Here is a 25,100-nt window from a genome sequence, read left to right on the forward strand (position 1 = left end):
CAAGCTGCTGGGCTTGTCTCCATACACTGGAAGGGGCAGGATGCACCCCTGAGGTGACAGGCTTCAGGCCTTTCCTACAGAGAGAAGGAAATATCCACCTGTCCTGTGCACCATGGATCCTTGTTTCTGGAAGATCTGGCTGGGCAATGGGAGCCCCTTCATACTGGAACAGAGGAATGGGTTGTGTAGATTGTTCTGTGTTGGTTGGTAGCAGGATGGAAACCAGAGGTGTGCTCTGTTCTTGGACGCCCCAGGGCTGAGTTCCTTGAAGGGCTCTGTGCTGCTAGCATGTCCCACCTCCCTGCTGTACCCCCAGAAGTGATATGTGAGGATGCAAGATCTCCAGCCTTGTTGAGGTGGCCACAGACACCTACAAGCACCCTGTACCCACACATAACTTGCACTAGCTGTGGTAGAGATGGGACCTGTGAGCACCACTGGAGCCCCTCTGGACCTCTTCTGCCAGCTGCTCTCTTTTGGGGGATGACAGAAACTTTAAACTGGTTTGTCCTGGGAAGAGCACTCAGGGACGAACAGCCCTGCAAGCAGTTTCTCTCCATGGTGAATGTGAGCACAGATCCACTGATGGCAAGCACGTTTAGGGCAGCAGCTGTGCAATGACGGTACTATGTAATGGAAATTTCTACTGGCAGTGAAAAAAAAATCCTTTTGAGAAAGGAGAAGAAAAAAAAAAAAGCTGAGAATAACCTGGGGAGCTGTTGGAGAGATGGAAAGGGAAGAGTGCTGAGTTCTCCTCATATCAATGTGATTTTTATCACTAGTGCACAAATAATCCCACATAATACCCCTGTCCTCACTGTGTGCTCAGCAAACAGCATGGACATACCAAGATTTATGGACATCAGCCACTGTCAGAGAACCAGGGAGGTTTTCTTCATGAGGCCTGTTTCTGGGGGGAAAAAAGTCAGTATGTGTTTCTTTGCCTGTCCTGATGCTGATCAGAAGATACTCATTTAATAAGGCTATTATTTTGCATTGTTTGCATGACATTAACACAACATTAGCGCCCATTGAAATTGAGGGCCCATTTTAAGTGGCACTGTACCCAAGCACAGTAAGAGACAGTAGTTGCTATGCTTATCAGCTGAACAGACAAGATGTGGTGTGTCCCCTTTCCAAATGGGGAATTGATGCACATAAGCGATGAAGTAATCTACCCCACAGATATTCAGTGTGCAAACACAAGCATGACAGCCAGCTGCAATACTGAACCATGGTAAGAGATTTAACAACACAGAAAACAATAGGCATTGTATACTGTAGGCTTATAAAATAGGACTGGATGAAAAAAAAAGGTTCTTTCCCTCTTCTCTCCCCTGAGAAATGACAGATTTTTGTCAGACACAATTTGGCTGAAAACGGGAATATGTGCTGATCGGAGCATCTTTTGTTTGGTGGCTTTCGTTTATTTTAAGGCAAAATGCAAAAGTAGACACCTCTCGTGGAGAACTTGTCCTTGACCAAAAAAAATAAAAAAAAAAAAAAAAGAAACAAAATGAAAACAATTTCCAATGAAAATCTGTTTTGATGAATATTTTGCAGCCATCTCTGATGCAAAGTACCTTATGGTAGGTGCTTTCTTTCTCTTTGCTCTTGTATCCAGCTCTGCAATTTTGTACTGTGTTGGCCTTTACTCGAATACCACCTTCTGCTCCTAATATACTGCTGCCAGCTCCAGCAGCTCAAGCATAAATCTTCCTAAAATTGAGAGTTGGGGCATTGTGGGGGAGGAGGAGAGGAAGAAGGGAAAGTAGCTGGGGCAAGTGGGGAAATTCAAATCCCAGTTTTAGGAGATGGGTGTTCAGATTTACTTTACAAATTAAAAGGGAAATGGAATTTTAGTTGTTGTGGTCACAGAGATAAGCTAGAAAATGCAAAGTTCACAGGCTGAAAAAGCTTTCAACGGTAGACAAAGATTCCTGACTTTCTGCTTTTATTTTTTTTTGTAATGCTGGAGGTTGAGGGCCCTGAATGGGTCAGGTGTACCACAGCTTGCCAAGAGCATTTCACCCCTTGGGTCCCAGGAGCTTCTGCCCTCATGTCTGCCCTGTTACCTGTCCAATGGTAACCCTGGGCCACTGCCACCACCTGTCTGTCCCTGCTCGCACATAACCTACACACTCCTCCCATATCTGGGTCCTATGCACCAGCCCCAGGGAGGAGGAGGTAGAAGCAGCTGGTTCATCCCGTTGCTGAAGATGACTTGAGGCCCCTTACAAGGATCAGGACCTTTGTCTGGAACATGTTGCAAGTAACATGCCCAACAATAACATTGTCACCTTGGTTTGGACTTTTAAGGACAATTATATCCATAGGGTACAGGGATACATTTATCCAAATGCATCACCCTGGTTCTGCTGGCCCTAAATGCCTTCGTATTCTGGCATGATCCATCTTTGCAAATTTTCCTTCTGCTTGTATCTCCCTTCTGTTTGTAGAGCAGGGTTCATTTTCTCCCTGTGAAACATACTCTATAGTAATAACACAAGAAAGATGTTTTTTTCTTGTCTTAGCCATTACCCTACATTGTCCTATGAATATGAATGACGTTGGTCTCCTATTGTCAGCTCTGTTAAGCTTTCAGAGTAAGGCTGATATCCACCAAACTAAGCAATAAGTTGAATAATTTCAGCAACATTTGACATGCCCATCATGCATAAATATGGGTGCTAAGGAGGGGTTTTGATGCAATTTCCAGCTTCCCAGTCTGCCTGCAGAGTGCAGGGGGAAGATGGTGAAGGACTTGAGCTGCAGAAGCGATAACTCCAGGGACAGCTGGCAGAACCAGAGGCAGAACAGAAGTAAGAGGGCAGAAGGAGGCTGTGAAGTTAAGTGGAACTGAATAAGCAGGAGTTATTTATAGCAGGAAAATAAGAGCTTGTTCAGAGGGTCCAAGCCAGGTACCTCCTGGCAGAGAACTGTGGGAAAGGCTGAAAAATAGAACGTGCAACTCCGAGGACCAGACCCACACATCATGAGGGCTTTTACAAACTTCTGGGAATGCAGGGGGAATATGTTTCTTCCTAAATTCCACTGCAGTTGTAGTAGTAATGATGTGGGTTCACTGGGAATATATTTACCCTATCATGAAATAGTGCTCCTGTGAACTAACTGTGGAAAAAAAAAGATGCCAAAATGCTAAAAATTGTGGATGATTTTCATGGTTCAACCTTTTTCATATCAGTAGTCCAACCCTTTGTCCCAGGTATATACCACCAGATTCCACCTACAAAGCTGCTGAAAATGGGTACAGAATGTACTTATAGAGCTGCAGAGGTATTTTTCATCTTTGAAAAAATGGTATCCTTTAAGTCAAGAACTATTAGCAGTTTACTGTATGCATGAAGGTATGTAAGTGCAATGCTCTTTATCAAAATAATTTTACGAATTCTAGCACATTGGAAGAATATTTAAATCAAAACTTAGACCAGATGTCCTGCGACATAAACAACACAAAGAAGTGCACTCGGATATTTTTCACTTTTTTCCCTCTTACTTTGTGTGAGAAGTATACCATGGAGTAATGAAAAGGTTATGCCAAATGTTTAAGAGAAAATTCTCAGCTTCAAATACTATGTAAAAATGGAAACATAAACACAGTTTTTAGAAGGACGTGTCTCCAGGGGGCAGACTGGGTGGCCCTAATGGTAAGAAATGCCTCATTGCACAGGGTATCTTTCACATACAGTCACTTGGAGGACAACACACATTGTTTGTAAATTAATTCCGTAGCAGAAAATGGGTTGAAAGGGTGAAAACCACAAAAATGCGGGGAAAAATGTTTGCAGAGCTGCCCATATCTTTTGAAGTAAATCAGTTAAATTGTTCCGGTAGCACGAAGACTTGTTTGGTTGGAACAGACCAGTGTAAATACATTAATAGGAATTCTTAGCATCTTTGTTTTTACATCACTTGGGGTTTTTACGTGTTTATCTTTTCCAGTTTCCAGCACTGAGCTGTACAAAGACCCTTCTCTTCATTGGAGTTCTGGGTGCATGGATATATGGTTGGGATAGGACGCATTCTAACCCGAGAGATTAGCATGTAGCCTACCCACAGTGAACACAGTACATATTCCCTGCATGAACTCTTCCAAGTATCTATTCAAAACTAACTGCAGTGATGCTCAGAAAGGAGGAAAACTATTTTTATAAGGTTTGATGTCAGACATCACTTATCTGTTGCAAAGGAATTTGGTTTGGAGCAGTCCTCTGATGTCATCAGTTATTCTTGATATGAATTCACTTCTGCAAAAGTTGTAAGTGCAAGATCCTTGACTGGCTTGCAAAACCTTTTACATTCAGGATTGCCATTTAAGTTAGTTGGTGCTCAGTGACTGAAGGGACTATATATGGAACTGAAATGCATGTGAGCAGCCAGTACAGATGTACGTAACACCAAATCCCTGTCTGAAATGGCCACTGAGACAGGACCATCTGCGTATCACTTACCAAGCAGTGGAAGAGCTAGAAACATTTTTATTAAGTGTTTATCAAAGCATGACACAGACCATCTGCCTCATGTTATCACCTATTCTCCATTTGTGACCAAAGAGGTATACCTAATACCAAATGACTCTTTTTTTTTCTTTTAGTAATTTTAGATCTCACATAGCTGCTCAGCTGTGTACATCTTAAAACTGCCTGTATGCTTCTTAAGTTCATATTCATCAGCAGATGACAAAGACAGTCTGTACTTTCTCGGATCATTTTGTTGGTGGAGATACTTCTAAGTCCCCATTTAGAAACTTTATTTTTGTCCTTACTATTTTGTCTGCGAAAGCTACCACACAAGCACCACCTTAGATTCAGGAGAGACTGTACATGCACATATAAAAAAACCAAACACCAACCCTGTACAAACCGTGCCGATTACAACGGACTTGTAAATAGCTCTTCCAGCAGGGAATCCCCCAACTCTGTATTACTCTGCACTACAAAAGTAGCAGATGAGTCAGGTTTCCCTGTAAACAAGACCAGAAAGCAACGGCAGTGAGTAAAAACAGCAGCCACAACGAGACTTGTCGTGACAAGATTGCTGTTAACATTTTTTTTTGTCTGTTAAGTATGTATTAACAAAGGGCACATTGGTTACTAAGTTATGACTTGTGGGACCAGAGGTAAATTGGGACTACAGTCACCTTCCACATGAACAGGGAACTTTGAGCACTCTCTGAGCTGTTAATTCACTAAAATGCTCTTGCAGGGAGTTAAAGTTTCACGTATTGCATCATCAGAAAAAAAAGCTGCCCATGGCTGGTAAATTCTCTGGGGATCCTGCATGGTAATGGCAGCTTCTGGGAGCTTATAACCTTTTTGTGGTTGTTCAATGCACTGCACATTTGCAGGGGACCTGGGGCTATCCCTTCCTTGCAATAAATAGTAGAAAGCTACTGCATAAGAAGGACTGTATAAGAAAACTGTTTTTTGTTGGCCGCCAAGGTCTCGCTAGATGAAGAAAATCAGGCAACACAGTTGTTTTAGTTTCATCTGGCATTTTTGTCCAGTTTTCCTTGTTGGAATAAAAACTTGAATACATTTTGGAGCAAGAGGAATATTTCATAACAGAAGAAATGAGATTTTCCCTTCAGACATTAACAAGCAAATCAAAGTGGGAAAAGGGCTAGATCTGAAAAACAGGCTGGCAAAGAGGAAATTGGCTTCTTTTATCCAAGGGTGCAACAGCCACGACATGCACCTACCTCCAGTCCTGTTCTACCAACGAGTTTAACCAAGATCTTGACCTTCTCAGGCCATACCCTCACCATCAAGTGACATAAATGGTCTACAGAGCCTCTCTTGCTGGTCCACACAGTGCCACAGGGACAGAAATGCATCTGTGCCTCCTACTACGTGAGACACCTGGTTTCTGTAACATGTGCCACCAAGTGTTTGGCCATTTATGCCTGGCAGAGCAGCATCAAGGAGACCAGGATTGACCCACAGCCCCAGCAAGATGCGTGTGGGCTGTCCAGGGTGCACACATGTCAGGTGTTCAAGCTAATGGCACCGAGCCTGCTGGAGTTCAAGAAGCATCTGGACAACACTCTCAGACACATGGTCTGATTATACTTATTTATTTAGTTATTTTGGGGGGTGGCTCTTTGTGGACCCAGGAGTTAGACATGACAATCCTTGTGGGTCCCTTCCAACTTGGATATTCTATGGTTCTATGATTCTAGTGTACTCTGCTGAATCTACCCAGGCTATGGGACAGCTGTCTTTGGGGCCAGGGTAGTATGGGAATAGGGAAAGGTGCAGATCATGGCCAGCTTCCTCAGGTGGGACTTGGCCACCAAAGCACAACATCATTCACTGTCTTTGGATTAGGTGACCCAACATTTTCATGAGAAGTAAGAAATATGAGAGTGAAAGCTTCACTGGTGCCTGTGGGAACTGAGCCCTCAGGAGATGGAGTCACTGATGAGAGGGGTGTTACTCCAGGAGCCTTGTGCATGCAGCCATGGAGAAAGGGTGTCAGTCAAAACAGGTCGTTGAAGTCAACAAGACTAAGCAAATTGTGTCAGGACTGTTGAATTTTTGTTCTTGCCATATAAACTATCCATAAGAAAAACAACAGCAGCAAACTGTGTAGGTCTAAGATACACAGGATTAAAATGAAGAAAGATCATAGCTCAGTGAACAGAGTTTGTGCTAAATTGTTTCTGATTAAAATTGTACAGCTTCTGATGCAATGTTAAAACAAATCTTTCAAGCACATATATTTAGCAAGACTTGGGGGTTAATCCTGGAGCTGATTTGTGTTTTCAACCCCAGAGGTCCCAAGAAACTCAGGCAAAACATATTACTAAGCTGGTAGAAATAAGGGAATGTATGGTGTTTGGCAAATATTTTTAAGATGTTTTGTGGGAGAAGTTTCAGGGGAAAACAGCAAGGCGGAGTTCAAGTTGCATGTTGAGTGATACCTGAAACAAAAGCTGAGTATGACATTTTTGATAAGTTTAGATGGGAAGAGAAAAAGCCAGAGAGAAGGGAATGGTGGGAGACTAGGTGCTTACAGAAACCCTCTGGTATTTCAAATGAGAGTTTGGAGGTGTGTGCATGGGTATCTATTCTTCAGTACTCTTGAATTATATCTCCAATGTACATAGATCTGCTGATCTGCCCCTTGCTGCCCAAAGCCCTGACTTGTGGCTAATAATTATGCACTACTTTAAAAAGCAGGAGCAAAGAGTTCATACTAAATTTAAAGTGAAAAATAACCCAAATTCCTGTTTTTCTTACAGCAAAAAGTGCAGGGATTTGTGCTCATTATGAAAACGAAATAGAAGGCTGCAGCCCTCAAAAGGCAGGGTACGGTTTATGGGCAGAAAACCCAAAACTCCGGTTTTGTGTAAGCTGACTTGGCAATCAGTTTAGTTAAAACTAGTTGCTTTTACCTACTCTGGTCAAACAGCTCCAGCCATGAGAGAATCAGCTGCAGCAAAACCAGAGTCAAAGAGAAGCAAAGTAGGAGCTGCTCCAAGCCGATGGAATTGTTTTAGGAAACACACCCTGGGTTAAGTGGCACACGTCGGTATGGATAATGCGTGGCTGCTGGCTGGCTGAGCGTGGTGCCTCCCTGCCTGCAGCTGGTGGCACGGCTCTGACACACAGCCCTTACTGGGAGTCGTGCTCCTCCCATTGATGTGGGTGCACGCAGACCTTGCAGGGACCAAGTTCCACATTTTGGCACTCATTTTGAATAAATTTGCTTTAAATTGCATTTACTTTTGATTTTGGCTTTCTCGGACTTCACTGAGGACCTAAGATTTCTGCAGCAAGTGGTGCCATGGGGGAGGTTTCTTCATTTATCAGTCTGCTTTACAATCTTCTGCTTCACTTCTGGGGCAGACAGATTGATGGAATAACTACTGCATGGCGGTGCCACGGCTGTAGAAGTGCACGTTCTGTTACATTTTGGTGTGGTTTTGTTTTCACACACTGGCTATTTTTTTTTGTTGAAGTAACTCTTTTTTTCCTAATACCTCCAGCCACAAAGTAGTTTCATCTCAGCAGATGTCTTAAGTGTAGTTCAGCTGCATCAGCAGATATTCCGGCGATGGTATTGCTCCCCTGTGACTCTCAACAGGGATTTTATATATATATATATATATTTATTTAAGTGCTGGCAACATGGTTTATTTATAACAAGGAACATATTTCAAGAGCATTTTCTATATCCATATCTATTTCTTCAATCTTTATCTCAGTAAATAGAACTTTGTGTTCACATTTAGATTTTTCTTTTTCTCCCCCCTCCCTGTACATTCTGCTCCTCAAACAGCAGCACAGTTAAGAAACCTTTGGTGAAAGTGCTGTTTGACCAGTGTTTTAGTCTAGAGCAGAGCTCAGCGGCACTATGCAAACATTTTCTTTACAGCATTAGTTCTTTCACCTACCAGATATATCAAGCTAAAAGTTCGTAACACTGCTTTTTTCCCTCATGTGCGTTTCAATCTTTCTGACATCTGGAAAAAGTGGTTTCTGACTTGGTCCTTCCTGCATAACTTCTGTTTAAAACTCGATTCACAAAAAAAAGATATAGTGTTTGCCTAGGGTTCGGGTGATTAAGACCATTTCTGCTTTTGCCTGGCAGCGCTACAACTCTTTGGTAGAAGGAGCCCCAAAAGACTACTCTGGGAATTGTCACATTTTATGATGTATGAGCTTCTTTTTCTTTTTAATTTTACCACAAGAAAGAAAGAGCAGGCTTCCATCTGCATAGATCTCCTCTGCCCTGCCGAAGGTCAGGGCTGGGAGCTGGTTAACTGCTAAAACAAAAGGTCTAGATCCTTCAGCCTGCTCTTGACCAAAACTCCCTCTTATGTTGGTCGGTACTTTCCTTGGTTAAACACGAAGGGCCAAATCCTTAGCACATGAATCAACCTGCTTTGATGGAGGATCTCTCCATCTTCATGGACTGCATCTTTCTTCTGAAAGCACTGCTGATGGGAACTGGCAACTGACACCCTTTGTCTCCCTTTAAGGGAGATTTGGTTTAACTCAAGTGAATTCCCACAGCTGCAAACCCACTGGCTATTCCCTAGCCCCGTTTCATCCATGTGCCACTCCTGGACAGAAGCAGGGCAAAGGCCAGTCACCTCTGTGTTCCCAGAAGACTGGCTAGAGCTCACCGTAAATCTGGTGAAAATAAGCAGTCTGGGAACTAGGGTAGTAACTTATGCTGGAAGCTTATTTATGAACATCAGAAAAACATAAGGAAGCACTTCTCTACTGTGTGGGTGGCTGAGCACCAGTGCAGGTAGCCCAAAGAGGAGGTGGAGTGTTCTCCTTGGAGAACTTCAAAAGCCACCTAGAGATGGTCCTGGGCACCTTGCTCTGGGGATCTCTGCTTGAGCAGGGTGTTGGACCAGATGGCCTCCAGAGGTCTCTTCCAACCTCAACCATGCTGTGAAATTTCCACTGGCATAAAAGGATCTTGAAATTTCCATTGGTATAAAAGTATCTGTGTGGAAGATTTTCAGCTCCTGCACCTTCACCATGAGTAAAGGGGAAGCTGATGGAACAAAATGAACTTTATCTCTAAGGTAAGCTCTTCTCAAAGTGAATTCTGGTACAATCCTGCCTAGTGATAGCTGCTGAAAGGAGCACAGAACCCAGCTTCTTTCTCTACAGGACATATTGGTGGGTTCTGGAAAGCAGTTGCCTGTAGTGCTAAAGGTGATGTCCTTTGGGTGGGTTTCTCTGGTGGTCACTTGTCACCCTCTGCTCCTGGCTGGTAGAACCTGAGTTAGCACATGGTCAGGAGAAACCCCAAGTGAGTAGTTTGGTGGTGGTCATCCCAATTGCAAGAGTAAAGGTAGTTAGTAATATAGACATGGGGTGTTCCTGGTTTGCTGGCTTCAGGGCCAGAGACTAGTCCTTAGTATATTTAATTTACTATTATATTTACTAGCATGAACTGCCATGACCCTTACTATTTCTCTTGTGGACATAGAAAAACATGAAAGAAGAAGCTATGAGCATCCTATAAATCTGCTTTAAAGTCTTTCTCACTATCCATTGCTTGAAGGAATACTCATTTACTGTGTTCATCTGGAGATGTGACTGGTTTTAAATGCTGGTCAAAAGACTAATGTTTTTCTCTTCCCCCTCTCAGCACTAGATCCTGTCATCATTAATAAAGCCATTTAAAGAACATTTTCCATTTCTCTTTTCCAGCTGTCCTACCTTGCCCTGACCTCAAATTAGTTGAATGAAACAGTGACCTTCCTGAATGTGCCTTCTCTTTCCATGCTGTAATCCCATGCTCTGCTTTGTTCCACTTAAAACATTGTTATAATTAACTGTCCATCTCCAGTGCTGCTTTGACACCATCCCATGGTAACAGCTTTACAACCCCCATTCATGACTGTTTTGTATTTTCCAGTGGCACCAGTGTGGATGGTGCAAGTGAAAAGAAAAATAAAAACTTCTTCTCCTCTCCATTGATCATAATCATAAAACCCAGTCTGTCCATCCAGTGGAAAAAGCCTTCAGAGCAGGACTGTTAAGACTCATTACTGTTTTCACTCCTGTTAGAGTAACCCTAGAATAAAACTTTTACAAGGAAGAAGATAATCAAACCTCTTTCCTTCACACATACCTCTAAAATATCAGGGACAGAACTGTTCATAAATGCTACTATGTGTGTTACTTTATGCATCCTTCATAACCTTTTTACAGTCACAGGGAAGGTTGTTTAGGGGATAAGTGTGGGTACATGACAAGTTAACTGATTATTAAAGTCACAAAGGTCAATTTAGCAAGGTAAAGATTGCAGCTTCTGTATTTCCTTAGCATAAAAGCTATTCCTATCATGACTCCCTATGTGCTGCCTCTGCCTTTGGGCTCAGGACTGCAGGAACACCATCTGTACTTGGGCTGTGGGCAAATGCCTCTTGTCCTTGCACTATCATGACTCTTCCAAGATGGATTCCATTTGCTTTCAGGCCTTTCCAGCCTGAAGTAGTAACTACAAGGAAGATGGCTAGTGGGAAACCTGGGAACTGCCTGCACCACAGGTACATTTGCCATTGGGCTGCACTGTTAGCCCTAGCCAGAGATTAAGTGTCTCCTATGGATTAGCAATGGCAGGTTAGGTGTTGCTCCAGGTGGGTGATAAAGACTGCTGGCTACCTCAGCCTCAGACCTACCCTTCAGGCCACTCTGTGCATCAGTGCAGGTGGACATCCCACTTGGGATGTCAAGAACGTGGTGCTTACTTCACCAGATTGAAGGCATGAGACTCTCAGCAATGGAGACAACTGAGCTGGAGATGGCAGCAGACCCTTATCATGAAAACAAAGTCTATGGTTTCAAACTGTCTTTTTAAATTGTCTGTTTCCAGCAAGTCCAACCTGTCTTTTTTTTTTTGAAATCACATACTAAGTTGACTTGTCCACGGTCAGAGTCCCACTCTATCATGGTGTAAATGCTGTGAATAGTGCTGAATCACCTAAGAAACAGTCTGCTGCCAGCAGGGGAAAACAGTCCCTTTCACTGATCTTGTTGTTTTAGATAACATTGCTGCTGTCTAGGTGCAAATTCTGCCTGTGACATTTATTTGATAAGCTCCAACAGCTCAATGAAAGAGTTTCTCCTGCAAAGTGAAGTGAGTATCAGGAGTCCCATGATGGAACCTTTGGGCATCATCAGCAGCAATAGTGGAGGCACTATGGTTTCAGACCCCTTCCTGACATCTTGATTATATGTCTGACTCCCAAACACATATTCATGACAACCTACATGCAGAAAGCCTCCTCTGACTCCATAAAACTCCCTCTGGAGTTTAAGAGTTTCCCACCGGCACTCTGTGCTTTGTATTATTTGTAGCTTGTTGACCTCTGGAGGGATCAGCATCTCCATCTTGTCACAGGAGTCCACCACAGAAAAAATCCACTTTCTTTTTCCTTCTGAAAAAAGGGAGTCAAGTTTGCATTGTTAATATTTGACCAAGTGCTGGTAGAATTGCCACCTACCTGTACCCAGAAAACACATGGGTTACACCTAAGCTGAGGGGGCTGCACTCTTTTACATGTTGGAAATGGCATTCCTATTCCCCGTTCCTCAATTTGATGAGCAACTTGCTGTTACATACATATGTTACATTCTCATTTGTTTCTTTTCTTCCTTCATTCTTTTTCATCCTTCATCCTTCACTTTGGGACAAGTTCAGCTCTGACAAATGAAAGTTTAACTTCTTTGAATGAAAAAGAGGTACATCTATTTTTCATTTTTCCTTTGCTGGACTCTCCCATTTTTCACTTAGAAATTTTCCAGATAATGTTCTCTACAGAGTGATTTAAATGTAGGATAATTTCAGAAACAGGAGTTTCTCCAGTTTTTAAAACAATTTGGCTACCTAATGTGTTCAAATGTGTATGTAGTGGGAGAGAGGAAATTTAAGGAAGTGGCATGTTACACCACAGCAACAAAGAATTTCAGCAGGTTGTATAATACTCTATTTCCATTCCCTCCCCTAGCACCCTTGCGAAGATGTGGCATTCATTTAAAAATATATTTAGCAACAAAATCCAGACCAATTAAACAAGGCTCAGCAGTGTCTGTCTAGGATCACAACTGCAAGTCGCCTTTCACTGTGAGGAGGTTTTAAAGCACAATAGCTGTTTGAAGGAAAAGAAAAGAAAATATTGCAAAGAAAAATGATCACCACAATGATTAAAAAATCCCTAAACTATCTTGAACTTTTTTTTCTGCTGACAAAACAAGGTTCTGAAAGTCATGTGGAAAAAGTTATTTCATTTTATAAGCACCTTTTAGCCAAAAAAAAAAAAAACGCTGCTTGCAGTGCAGTAGCTGATCTTCCTATGGAGCTAACTAGCCTGGAGAGTCTTTACACCTTGATGCCTGCCTTTTGGTTGCTTTCATGGGTTAGAAGTGGAGTTGTGGTGAATGGTGAGCATTGGAGCCCTGTCAGCTGGCTGGGTGAGGTTTGTTGAGAAGCACTGGTGCCCCTGAAGAGGACGTCACTTCTGGCAACTGCAAGAAAACCACACGGTGCCAGATGCATGATAAGGTTCTTGGCACTTCAGTAGGTTTTAGGTGAATGAAACTAAATTGGTGATCTCCAAATCACTGTCTCAGCAAGTTCCTCATCTGTCCATGTCCCTTTTGGTCCTGGAAAACCTTTAGATGCCAAGAGAATCACAAACCCTTTGGCCTGTATCACATTCCTGGTTGTCAGAGTGATATTTCTTATGGTTACCTGAAGGATGTGATCATGGAGGAATGCACCATGCATAATAAACATGAGACAAGAGGGTGCTTACCATCTACAGTATTAGTGTCATATAAAAAAAAAAAAAAGAAAAAAAAAAGTGCCTTTACATATTAGTCTGGAGTTAGGTTCTATGAGTAAGGGGCAGAAAAGTTGGGTACACCCCTCTCATCAGCCCCAGGGCATTCAAAGCCACATTAGCCACTGAACTGGAGAGTACCTTGAATCATGCCCTTGAAAGTAGGGCTGTGTGGGAGGCCTTTTCCAACCCTTCCTACGGAAGCAGTGCTATGGTATTGCAAATTATACAGGATCCATATGGCTGGAATGAAATCCAAGGGGGAAGATTACTCAGACTGCTAGGGCTGAGGGCATTCAGCTGGTGTGGTGCACCTGGGACTGGTCTGCACTCTGAGGATTGCTCATAAATTTCCATTTAAACAGACACTGGATAAAATAAAATAAAATAAAATAAAATAAAATAAAATAAAATAAAATAAATAAAATAAAATAAAATAAAATAAAATAAATAAATAAAAAATAAAATAATAAAATAGTCATGAGAGCTTGTCTGCGAGGTTACAAAGCCATACATCCTTGTGTTCTCCTATTCTGGATGAAGTTATCTATTAGAACAGGTATTTCCCATATACAATGCTGAGATTATTAAAAATTGAGCATAAGCCTGCCTGTTTTTCTAGGCAACACAGGCAGTATGAAGCACACTGCAAACTGCAGGTATCTTGAGACACCTTGGGCATTTGGTGAGCAAGCTCTGAAGTGGGGCAGGAGTTCAGCCAGACACATTGCCGTGGCTTGTGGCTCCTATTGGCCACTGAGAAGTACAAGTTTTGGAGATCTGGGCGTTATTTTTAGATGATTTTTCTGAAGCTATAACTGCTCTAGTTAAAGGAACAGATCTGGGTCTTGGATTCTGTTCTGGTGACCAAGACCTGTGCAGACACATCTCTGACTCTGGCTTGCCTTCAATGAGTGCCTTTAAGCTGCTGTGTGAATCCCGCTGTTGAACGCAACGTGCCGTGACATCTACAACTCTCAACCAGCCAACTGTCCAACATTGTCACTGCCTGGTAACCAATGCATACAATTTTGACTTTACACAATGCAGTGCAATACATTTGGCTCCACAATTTGAAAAGGGTCTGCCCTTTGTCTCTCCTTATCGGTATTATCTGACGTTGAGTTATGAGCTGCTAATGACCCAGAGATAATGAAAGTCATGTCTCAGAGAGCTCACAGCCTGAAACACTGATGCAAGAAGACAGGAGAACCACTCAAGAAATCCAGTGGGAAGAATAATCTGTGGCTTTGAGCATAATATATATTTTAATTACTGTTTGTTTGGCACTCTGGTAGGGAATATGGAAGAAAAAAAGCTTTTAGAAGAGTTTTCAATGGGCTGACAGCAGTGGTTTCATTTTTTTCAGCTGAGTCCCCCCTCCCCCCTAGCTTTTCTTCTCAGAGCACTGGCACTTTGATAAGTGTTGATGGAAAACACTGTCTTTTATGCTGAATGTGGGTGTGGGCAGAGGGGAGAGTATATTGAAAGCACTGCATCCAAGTGCCAGAAATGCCTGTGGTTCCCACACTCCAAGGAGCACGAAAACTTCCCCCAGGAGGCCCAGCAGTGTCAGAGGGTGCGATGGAAAGAGAAGGTAGGCCATAACCCAGGCTCCTGCCTCCCCATGAGTTGAAACTACTTGGGAGAGCCTAGCAGTGAGGTGAGGAGCTAGGTGTCCTTGGATTGCCTCCTGAAGATGTTTCTCTTTGGTGTCTTCAGAACAAAGTCTTAGACACTTTGCTTAGGCCAGACTGCTGAAGGAGCCTGTTGGCCACTTACTCTTCCCAGCTGAAAGAAGATAATGATTCTTGTCTAAATCACTTGAGATTTACAATGGTACAGTCTGGAGCAGAATCTGGCGCAAGCTTCTTGCAGATATGCCAAGAAAGGAGGCAGTTGTATGTGCACACATTCATTATGTATATTACCCTAGAGAGGCAAGCCACTGTCTCTGCTTGCCACTTCAAAGGAGTAGAGTGGGTCTGTTAAGAGAAAAGCACAATCCCCAACATGCCTCAGGGGAGAATAATTGAGATTTCCTTGATTTGTACAGACAGCGATGGAGACAGAAATCTCACACTTGATTTTAAGTTTATACGGCACCCTTTTCTCAAGCATGCTGTTGTATAGGAGTCTGAAATCTTCAGCTAAAACACTGTAGCCCAGCAATAAGGCTCCATGATCTTCACAATATGCCTTTGTTTTTGTTTCTATAAGTCAAGAATATGCAGCTGATGAAAGACTGTCACAGATTCCCTGCAGAGTGTTCCCAGTCCGAATCTCTCCCTCGTGCCACCAGAATGAATCAGTCTGCAGACAGCAGTTCTTAGCAAAGATACTTTATTACCAGGGCTGTAGCATCCAGTAGAACGAGGAAACTCATTACTTTTAGAAAATTATTCTGATGTTTGAAGTTCTTTTAAGCCCTGAACTGGAGAAATTGTGAAGTGCCACATTTCTTTTTTAATGAGAATGAATGCACTGGACCTCTTTAATTTGACTGAGGTGAAAATGTACTAACTACCAGAGGACAACTCTCCATCTTCAAGTAGTGGTACAGATGGACTGGCCCAAACTCCCCGTGGTAATAAAGCATCCTGGCACGTTGACTAACAGCCTTTGTGCCTGCTGGGTTGAAAAGAATTGGTGGTTATTTCCAAACCTTCACTATCATGAAATACCATGAGCAGGAACAAATACTATAGACCTTTGGAGTGCTTGATTTTCAATTATACCTAGCCATTCTATCTAACCTTACTGATTTACACATGACAAATAATTTGTTGTTTCATTCTCCTCTCTTTTTCCACACCATCCAGATTTTATTAGCAGCTGTCTTGAGGAGAGAGGCAATAGACTATGTTTAAAAACATTTACTTCCATTTTCAAGTGGTTTAACTTTAAAATATTATTTGCTGAGTCTAGGAGTTTGTGAGAAGCTTGGTTACTAAAAATCATGCTGAAACTGAAGGAGAGGAAGGTGATAATCAGAACAGCCTGATTTTTAAGTGGGATCATGAATTAACTTGTTCAGCTGGAGTTCCTTTCTGCTGTTGTCTTTATCAGCTGTTGTCATTCCCTCATCTGTTACAAATGCCTAAATAAATTAAGTGGAGAAAAACTTTGAATGTCAAAAATACTGACAAATTCAGTGTGGTTGGGAACAGTTGCAATACCCATGGCTTGAACAGGGAACAAGCAATTGTTCAAGACAGCAGCAAAAGTCTGAGCACAGAATGGTCTTTCTGAAGCTGAAAGGTAATTATTGACATCAGGGCTTGTGAAAGTATTGGAACTTTATTGTTAACAGAAGATCTTGCGTCTGTGTGCTGAATGTACATTTCTGTTCCTCTAAACCCTGTACGAGGCTTCAAGGAGACCCTAGGTATTTGCTGGCTCTGATCATTTTTACTTTTAGATATGACAAATAAAGAGCAGCTAAAGAAATTCTCGTTCAGCTGGCCAAAATAATGTAGTGGAGGGGGGCAAAGTTAACTATCTCTGCAACTCCCAGATTTTCCTTATCAGCTTGAATGATGCATCAACTTACTGTTTTGAATGCTTCCATGAAAATCATGCAGCTATTAGTGTTTGAAGCTGTGAGCAATCTGTCTATAATCTTTACTATAAAAGTGTGTCTTTTTGTGTGTTTGTGTGATATTTACACTAGTCCTTAGAGTAAAGAGATAATGTTATGCAGTCATGTTTTGGGTGTGTATGTCAGTCCTTTTCCTTGCTGTGAACTCTTCAGTTCATTAGCTGATTTCATCAAGCTTTAAAAGAGAAGTGGAAGACTCCAACATACAAAGTTTCTCCAAAAAGTTTGTGAGAAGTATAGTGAAATAGCACATGGCTCCCCATTTATTTGGCCTCCCCTTTGTCACGTTTTCTCATTCTGAGATGAGGGACAGAATTTGTCACAAGATCGTTACAATGCTATTGTGGACTGGGTTGTGGAAAGGTGACTCCTGACCAGTTAGTTGAGAAACTAACACATGTCCTGGCCAGTCAAACTATGTTCATGTAGCTCTGGCCACTACAATGATCTTGATGTCACTTGGCCCACCAGCAAGCTAGGCAAAGTAGTTGAAAGATATGGGTAGGAGAAGAGAGGATAGAAAGGGCATTAGAATATTGAAGTAGAGGACTAAGAAGTCCTGCAGTGAGAGGAGATGAGGGAGCTGATGTTATCTTGGTGGGGCTGTAGGTGACATGAGGATGAGTTCATTGTTGTGATTTGTTTGAAGATTCAATCAACCATGAAGCATAAATTCATTGGAAATCAGAATTAATTAGTGGTGAAGCTTGTAGAGATGCTTGCTGATAGTGTGTTGTATTCCTTTGCTTAGTTCTCTCTGCCACATTGGGAAAACGTTCTTTTCAGATATAGTTATATGGAAGGTCATCTTTTTGACCCAAAAATGTTTACGTAATGGTTTTAAGTGATGGATTGCTTTATATCTTAACTTAATGACAGTGGCACTTGAAAAATGCGGTGATGATGTATGGATGAGAAAAACAAGGCTTGGATCCTGGTCTCATGCCAGGATCATGTTAGTCAGGCTCTGGTGTATTCTGTTTTGTTGTACTCAAGTATGTGCATAGGACCCATCAACAGTGCACTCAGAGCACCTGACTTCCACAGTCATATTAAACAATTCATTGGCCTAATTCTGATCTAATAGTAACATAAATCAGCAGTGATTTGATTTTAATTGACAGAGATGGAGCAATATATTTAATGTGGTGATGTCAGAATCAGGTTCCTAAGATCTGATCAGACTTCAGAGGTGCTAGCTGTAAAACAAGGCAAAGAGGCTATTTTTTTTTTTTGTTTGTTTTGTTTTGTTTTTTTTTTTGACTTACAGTTTTTACAGCTGGCTCCATGGCTCCAAAGAGTTGGAGGCTTGTGGGAAGCTCTGTAGACTGCTGGTCTCTATTTTATCCCCAGGCCAGGAGCAATGCTGGAATGTGAGCTTCTCTAGAGCTCTGTAAATGATCTCCCCTTGGTCACAGAGGATCATCCTCTCACAGGGTAAGAGGCAGCTTGAATATAGTCTACTTTTTGGAGCTGGCTTTAATGCTTAGGATCAGTGGGCATCCTGTTGAAAGAGTGTGTTTGTGCACTGTTTTTTTTTTACCCTATACTTAACATCTTCTGAAACACAAATCTGGTATGGAAATACAGTCTGGCAGTACCTCAGCCATCCTAGCAGTCCCCTTCAGGCTTTAAATCTGGTGTCTCTGTTCAAGTCAATGAAGTGGAGAAGTTGCAAAATTGCACTTCTCTGAGCTTTTTTATTTGTGATGGGAGCTTTGTTTTGCCACTCATCTCCGTTTATGTTGGTTTCTATTTACTTATACCCAATGGTTTTTATTTTCAATTAGATTATTCTTGTGGCTGTTGTCTTAATCACAACAATTTTCACCTTTTAGGAAGAGTATCATTGGCTGGAAACATCTGTCATCTACAAAGAAATACCCATGGCTCACACATTTTACTGTATTTAACAAAGTCTGTACATCAGATATGTCAGAAAACTCCTCTGCCTCTGAATGAACAGTGTCAGCATTTGACTTAGCAAAAAGCCCTACATTGCTTTGCAGAGGTCCTTTGTGCTGCCACCCTGTTATACTGGTGGTCTGATGCACATGGCTTTAGTGGAGGATTCTCAATGACATTTCACCTGACCATGGATCCAGGAGTCTCCTTAAGACTTCAACAGAGATCGTTCTCAATGGGAGGTTACAAAGTCCTTATATAACAACCAGTTATTTATTTTTGCTTAGAGAAAGTTATCTATCCTGTTTGAAAAAATGTCTTATGATAACCTGATGACTCAACAGTTTTAAGGCAATTTTGAGGGGAATGAAGGAAAAAAAAAAAGGCAAGAAACTACCTAAAAGGAAAGACAACCAGGTGAGGGAGAAAACACTAAAATTAACTGCAGGGTGTCATGATATGCTTTCTAGATAGGCACATTTGCCATTAAGATGAAGTTGCCAGCAAAAGTAAGTACCATATTTTCTTCCTGAAAGACCAATTTCTCTTCTGGCAGTAAATAGGTAACACTCACTTTCTCATGTGATGTAGTAGTGCCTGGCAGCCTTTAGAAAGGTTTGCTTTGTATTGCTGCTTGCCTGACTGCTGCTCTCCTGCCCTGATGAAGGCAATGTTTGTGTCATGGTTGGATTTGTAAACAAAATGTTCTAATGACTTACCATGAGAGCTTGATTAAAGCCCTTGAACAGACCAAGAATTGCATGCATGGAATTAGTTATTCTTTGATATCAAAGACCCTTTGGCTTGGTCTTTATTTTTTATTTTTTTTTTTTGTCAGAAGGGAGAAAACTGTGTAGATAAATGACTTTGGTCTCTGTCTGCCTCAAACAGCACGTGGGATGTGAGAACTACTCAGAGGATTTTGTACTGAATATTTTTTTGATTTTATTTTATTCTTTTTTCCCATGACAAGTTAATGTAAAAACACTACAAAACAGTGTATGCAGCATTTGGGCTGATACAGAGCCAGGTGGGGAGCTTGTCCAAAGACCTAAGTGTTTGCAGCCATCCCAAAAAGCACATCTGTAGGTCACTAAAATGCATCCTGTCTTGCCATATAGCTGTTGGATACTGATCTGTACTGAGAATTTGCACGTGTGAGTAGTGATGACAGTGCTAGCACTAGGCACCTTATAAGTATGCAGCACTGCCTAAAATGTGTGTTCATCACAGCTCCCTATGGTGTGCCACGTGCCACAGATCTCGCACACTGAGTTTCCATTAACTCAAGAAGTAATAAGCATATGGGTATTTGGGACTGGAAGAAGCAAGCTCTGCCCCAGAGTATTGCCATGAACTTCTGGCAGGCAAAAATGGGCATGGCCTGGCCAGTTTGATATAGTGAGCATTACCAACAGGATTAGAGGAACTAGCAGAGGAGTTTAATATATTTTTTTTTTTAACCAGTTTATTACGATTCCTTGGATAAAACCCATTTGGACTCATGTTTTTCAGAATTGTGTTTTCAAGTATGGTTTATAGCCTGTGAGCTATATCAAAGCAGCTGTAATTAAAACATGCATAGATATAGCCTACACTATTTTTAAGAATAGTGGAGGTAAGTTATACCTTTTTGTATATATGGGTTATAAGTAGTTGTTTGGTTTCAGGTATGTGACTGAGAACACAATATCTTTTTTATTTCTTTAAAGACATTAGAAAAATTGGATCATAATTTATTTCATCCTTATGCTATGCTCATCTCTGTGGTACTTGAGTGTCATGTGATATTACTATCAAAGTAATCTCTTGCATGTTGCCCTTTCAGTTTCTAAAGGGGAGAGACAAGCACAGAGGAAAAGTTTTAAGTTTCAGCTCTATGAAACGTGTGTTTTTACAGGCGCACGTGCACACACCTAATGTGATATATTTATATCTAAGTTACTTAACGATCACACATGTCACTGGAAGTAGATATGTGTGGTTCAGCTCAATCGATACTCTGAAAATTGTTTCAGGTTCTCTTATACTTCAAACTCAGTCATTTTACATGGGACTGTGGCCAAGAGGTCTCATTGCTACATGATGTACTATGAAATCAACACACAGTACAGACTAAACTAAAACTGGTGTTAGATAAACAGACCCAAGCATCGAGTAAGTCTGGATGACCTGAATGGATGTGTCATATATTGCTATGAGTTATTGATGACCTTTCATAATTCACAAGTGGCTCAGGTTCCCTCCACCACTTCTGAGCTATGAGATCATTAATAATGTGTGCAAATAAATAACACATCTTGAGTCAGTTCATTGTATTTCCTATTGCTCTTTCTTTCCCTCCATGTATGGTATGTATGCATATAATATTTATTTCAGAAACAGGAAAATTCCCACCAGCAGCTGTTGGGAAGAAAGTTATATCTCATATTTATATCATTGGAGAGCTATATTTCATAGCTGTGAGGTTATAGTCATAAAATATAGCCTTTTAATGTGTTAAGAAAAACTTCTGCAGTTATTTAAACCAATATGACTATTGTATTCAAATGAACTATACTTTACAATACATTCTCATCCACTGGGTCAAATTCTACCCTGGCTTGCATGCTGAAGTCATTGAAAATTACAACAGGCATCATCAGTCAGTACAAAATGGACTCTGCCAAATGCTCTGGGTATGGTGGAGTCACACGAGGATGAATTGGTCCAGCACTTAAGGTCTTTTGACCCTAAATGTGCTGTAGCTTCAGTTATTCTTTGCCAAGTCTTCTGTCTTTTAACTTGGAGTAATGTTACTCTCTCAGCCAAAAGCTAAAATGATCCCAAGTCCATTGAAGTTAAATCTTTCTATTGAATTCAGTAGGCTTTGGATCAACTCCTAAGAGCAGCTGCCATCTTGAAAAAAATCTATGTGAAAATTGTCCTTGATTTCACTATTGATGATCTTTGCCCCGAAGTTACTTCATTCCCATATTTTTCCAATACTGTCTTTATGCTGTTTTTCATTCCTCGTTGTTCATGAAGCTTTCAAGGTCTGTTCTCATCAGTGGGTTTCTTACTGTGCTAATAAGAAAAATATTGTAGTTTGTAATCTCTTCTTTCATCTTTTTGTTTATTATCTTTTGAGAATGTATGCAGCTCCATGGGTCAGTAATGCCAGTGAAAGAAATTTTGTTGTATCGCTCAAACTTCTTGCTTTTGGCTGCACAGCCTTTTCTGTTGTTCCTGATGGGCTCCTCCTGAAAAATGCTGTAGTAATTGAAGAAATAATACACATTCATGGAGGAGGTAAGGTGATGGCTATAATGTTCATGTCACTGCATATATGGCAGTGCCCTGATATTTCTTCAATTGATTTTTTTTAAGGCTATTTCAGCACCTGGGCAGTAATCCAGTGTGCCAGTAGCCAAGTATAGCAGTGTTCTGTTAAGCACAGTATCAAACTGGTACCAAGTTAGGAACTCTCTATATTAACCTGATGTCTGTAACCCCCCAAAATAGCTTTTCAAACAGCAGAACCCTTAAATACTAATATAAGCAGATTAATTTTATTTAGATTTTTTTTTTTTTTTAAATATTAATTGTGCTATGATTGTGAAATTACTTAAACAAAATCTACCTGTGTGGTAAGAAACACATACTGAACTGTTTTCTCATTCTGTCACCTTTAGCTTTGCTATATGGTCCTTTTTTCTAGGTCAGAATGGAAACATTTCACTCCCTCAACTGAGCATCACCTAGGAGAGTGTTTTTCACTGAAAAACAATTTTCATGAGTGTAAGCATCCGGGAAAAGAAGCCCAGGAGTAAAAAGTTACAACTGACTTCAATATGGCCCACTCATATATCATAACCAGCAGTGATTTGCTGCAAACTTTAAAGAGATTACCTTAATGTACCTGAAGATATCTGTCCAGTGAAAACTCATGGAGGAAGATTTTGGCTATTAGAGTAAGAGAGAAGCAGCTGAATTTAAGACATCATGAAAGGCCAGGGCGAGGGTCATGTCTATTGAAAGAAGCAGTTGCTGGTATTCACAGAAAGTATCTGAGATTATGGTCTGAGCTATTTGAGATTGTATCACTGTATTCACTAAAGATCTACTTTCCACATCTCCCAAAGCGATCAGGAAACCTGATATTTCCCAAACTGCTACTGAAGTCACTGCTGCCATTGAATCACACTAGCTACGTTCTTCAAATTGAAGTGCCCTTCAATTTAAATATGATTTTTGGGACTGCCCAAAACATGAGTCATTTCTTCACAGACGGTTTTTCAAAAATTTTTGTCTCTCTGTTAGCAGATACCCGTCTTTCTGCTAAATAAGCCAAGGATTCTGTTAGCTGTACTAGTTGTGTGGAGTACACCCTTTGGCCTCTAAATGCAGTAACCTTTCCACTGTAGCCATGAAGTAATTGATGGAGTAGTACAGGAAAGGTTGCATTCTTGCTGTCTGGCAAAATAATAAATAAAAATGTATCATTTCTTAATGGACTTGAGAGAGGTGAGTAACTTAAATCTGGTAAACATATGAGAGCAGCAACTTTTTTTTTTTTTTTTTTTTTTTTTTTTTTTTTTCCTCAGACAGTAGAGGAAAATTTTGCTTTAAAACTTCATCTCAGTGTCCTCTTACATGAAATGAAAAATCACTTCTAATCCACCCAAGAAAAAAAGTAACATATATATGTATATATTTGTTGTTCAGGCTAACCAGTTACAATACTACCCACTCATGGTCCTGGTCCATGGGTGGAGGTCAATGAGGAATATTTCTGTCAACTTCAATGGAGTTGGTTTTGTTGCTCAGTGCTAATTTGAGAATAATGGGAAAGACAGCACTAAAACCTATTCTGATTCATCAGAACAAGGAGAAGATTTACTCATTGTAGGAATGTATAGATAACTTCTCTAAATTTTGATTAATTTAGAAATATAAAACTTGCCTTCTTAATGTGGACAGAAAAAAATCCTACTGACATTAGCAGAAACAGGGCTGAGGCTTTAAAACGAGTGGGGAGAAAGGGATGGAGAAATTGGCTGACAAGAATCTCATGAAGTTCAAAAAGAAGTGCAAAGCCCTGCACCTGAGGACAGGCAACTCTAGTACCTGCTGGGGACAAGCTAGCTGGAAAGTAGCTTTGCAGAAAAGGATGTGAAGGTTCCAGTGGATAAGAAATGCACTATGAGCCAACAATGTGCTCTTGTGGCAAAGAAGACTAATAGTACCCTGGTCTGCACTGAGGAATATTGCCAGAAGGTCAAGAAATGTAATCCTTCACCTCTACTCAGCACTGGTGAGGCTTCACCTGGAGTGCTGGGTCCGGTTCTGGGCTCCCCAGTACAGGAGAGACATGGACGTGCTGGACAGAGCCCAACAAAGGGCCATGAAGAAGATGAAGGGACTGGAGCACTGTTTGTGTGAGGAGAGGCTGAGAGAGCTAGAACTGCTCAGCCTAGAAAAGAGGAGGCTCCAGTGAGTTCTCATCAATGCCTACAAATACCTGAAGGGAGGGTGCAAAGGTGATGGAGCCAGGCTCTTTTCAGTGGTGCCCAGTGCCAGGCCAGGGGTGAATGGGCACAAGCTAGAACACAGGAGTTTCCATTTGAACATCACAAAGCACTTCTGTGCTGTGTGGGTGATGGAACGCTGGCACAGATTGTGTCAGTGAGAGGTCGTGGAACCTTCTCCTTGGAAATCTTCAAAAGACACTTTGCATGGGCACCCAGCTCTGGATATCTCTTCTAGAGCAGGGGGGTGGATCAGGTGGTCTCCAGATGTCCCTTCCAACCTCAGCCATGTGGTGACGAGTAGAAAGCAATTAAGATACAGCAGATTGTAGCTGTCCTCAGAATGGAAACTATGAAGGGCAAATGTAGCCTCAACAAAGATTATTCCATTAATTGTGACTTCAGATTACAATGGGACACTAAAGGTCCCATGTAGAATACACATGCAGGGCACAAATGGCAAAGAAACTTAGCCAAGACTACTCAGAATTTGTTATACTCAGTAGATGTTTGTTATTGGTGTGGAAAGAAAGTAAACTGGAGAGGTCAATGGTTGAACTTGTATGTGTATGGTGTAAATGTCACAGATTAAAAATAATAAAAGCTTTTTCTCTTTTATTTTTGGATTTCTGCCTTTTTTGGTTTTCTTCTACATCATGTAAATAACATTCTTATCCTTGACTTTTAATGAATGCAAGAAAAAATGGAAAAAACTCCATTATGAAGTGAGACTATGCACATA

This window comes from Aythya fuligula, chromosome 1 (assembly GCF_009819795.1).
Source record: "Aythya fuligula isolate bAytFul2 chromosome 1, bAytFul2.pri, whole genome shotgun sequence".
NCBI lineage: Eukaryota > Metazoa > Chordata > Aves > Anseriformes > Anatidae > Aythya > Aythya fuligula.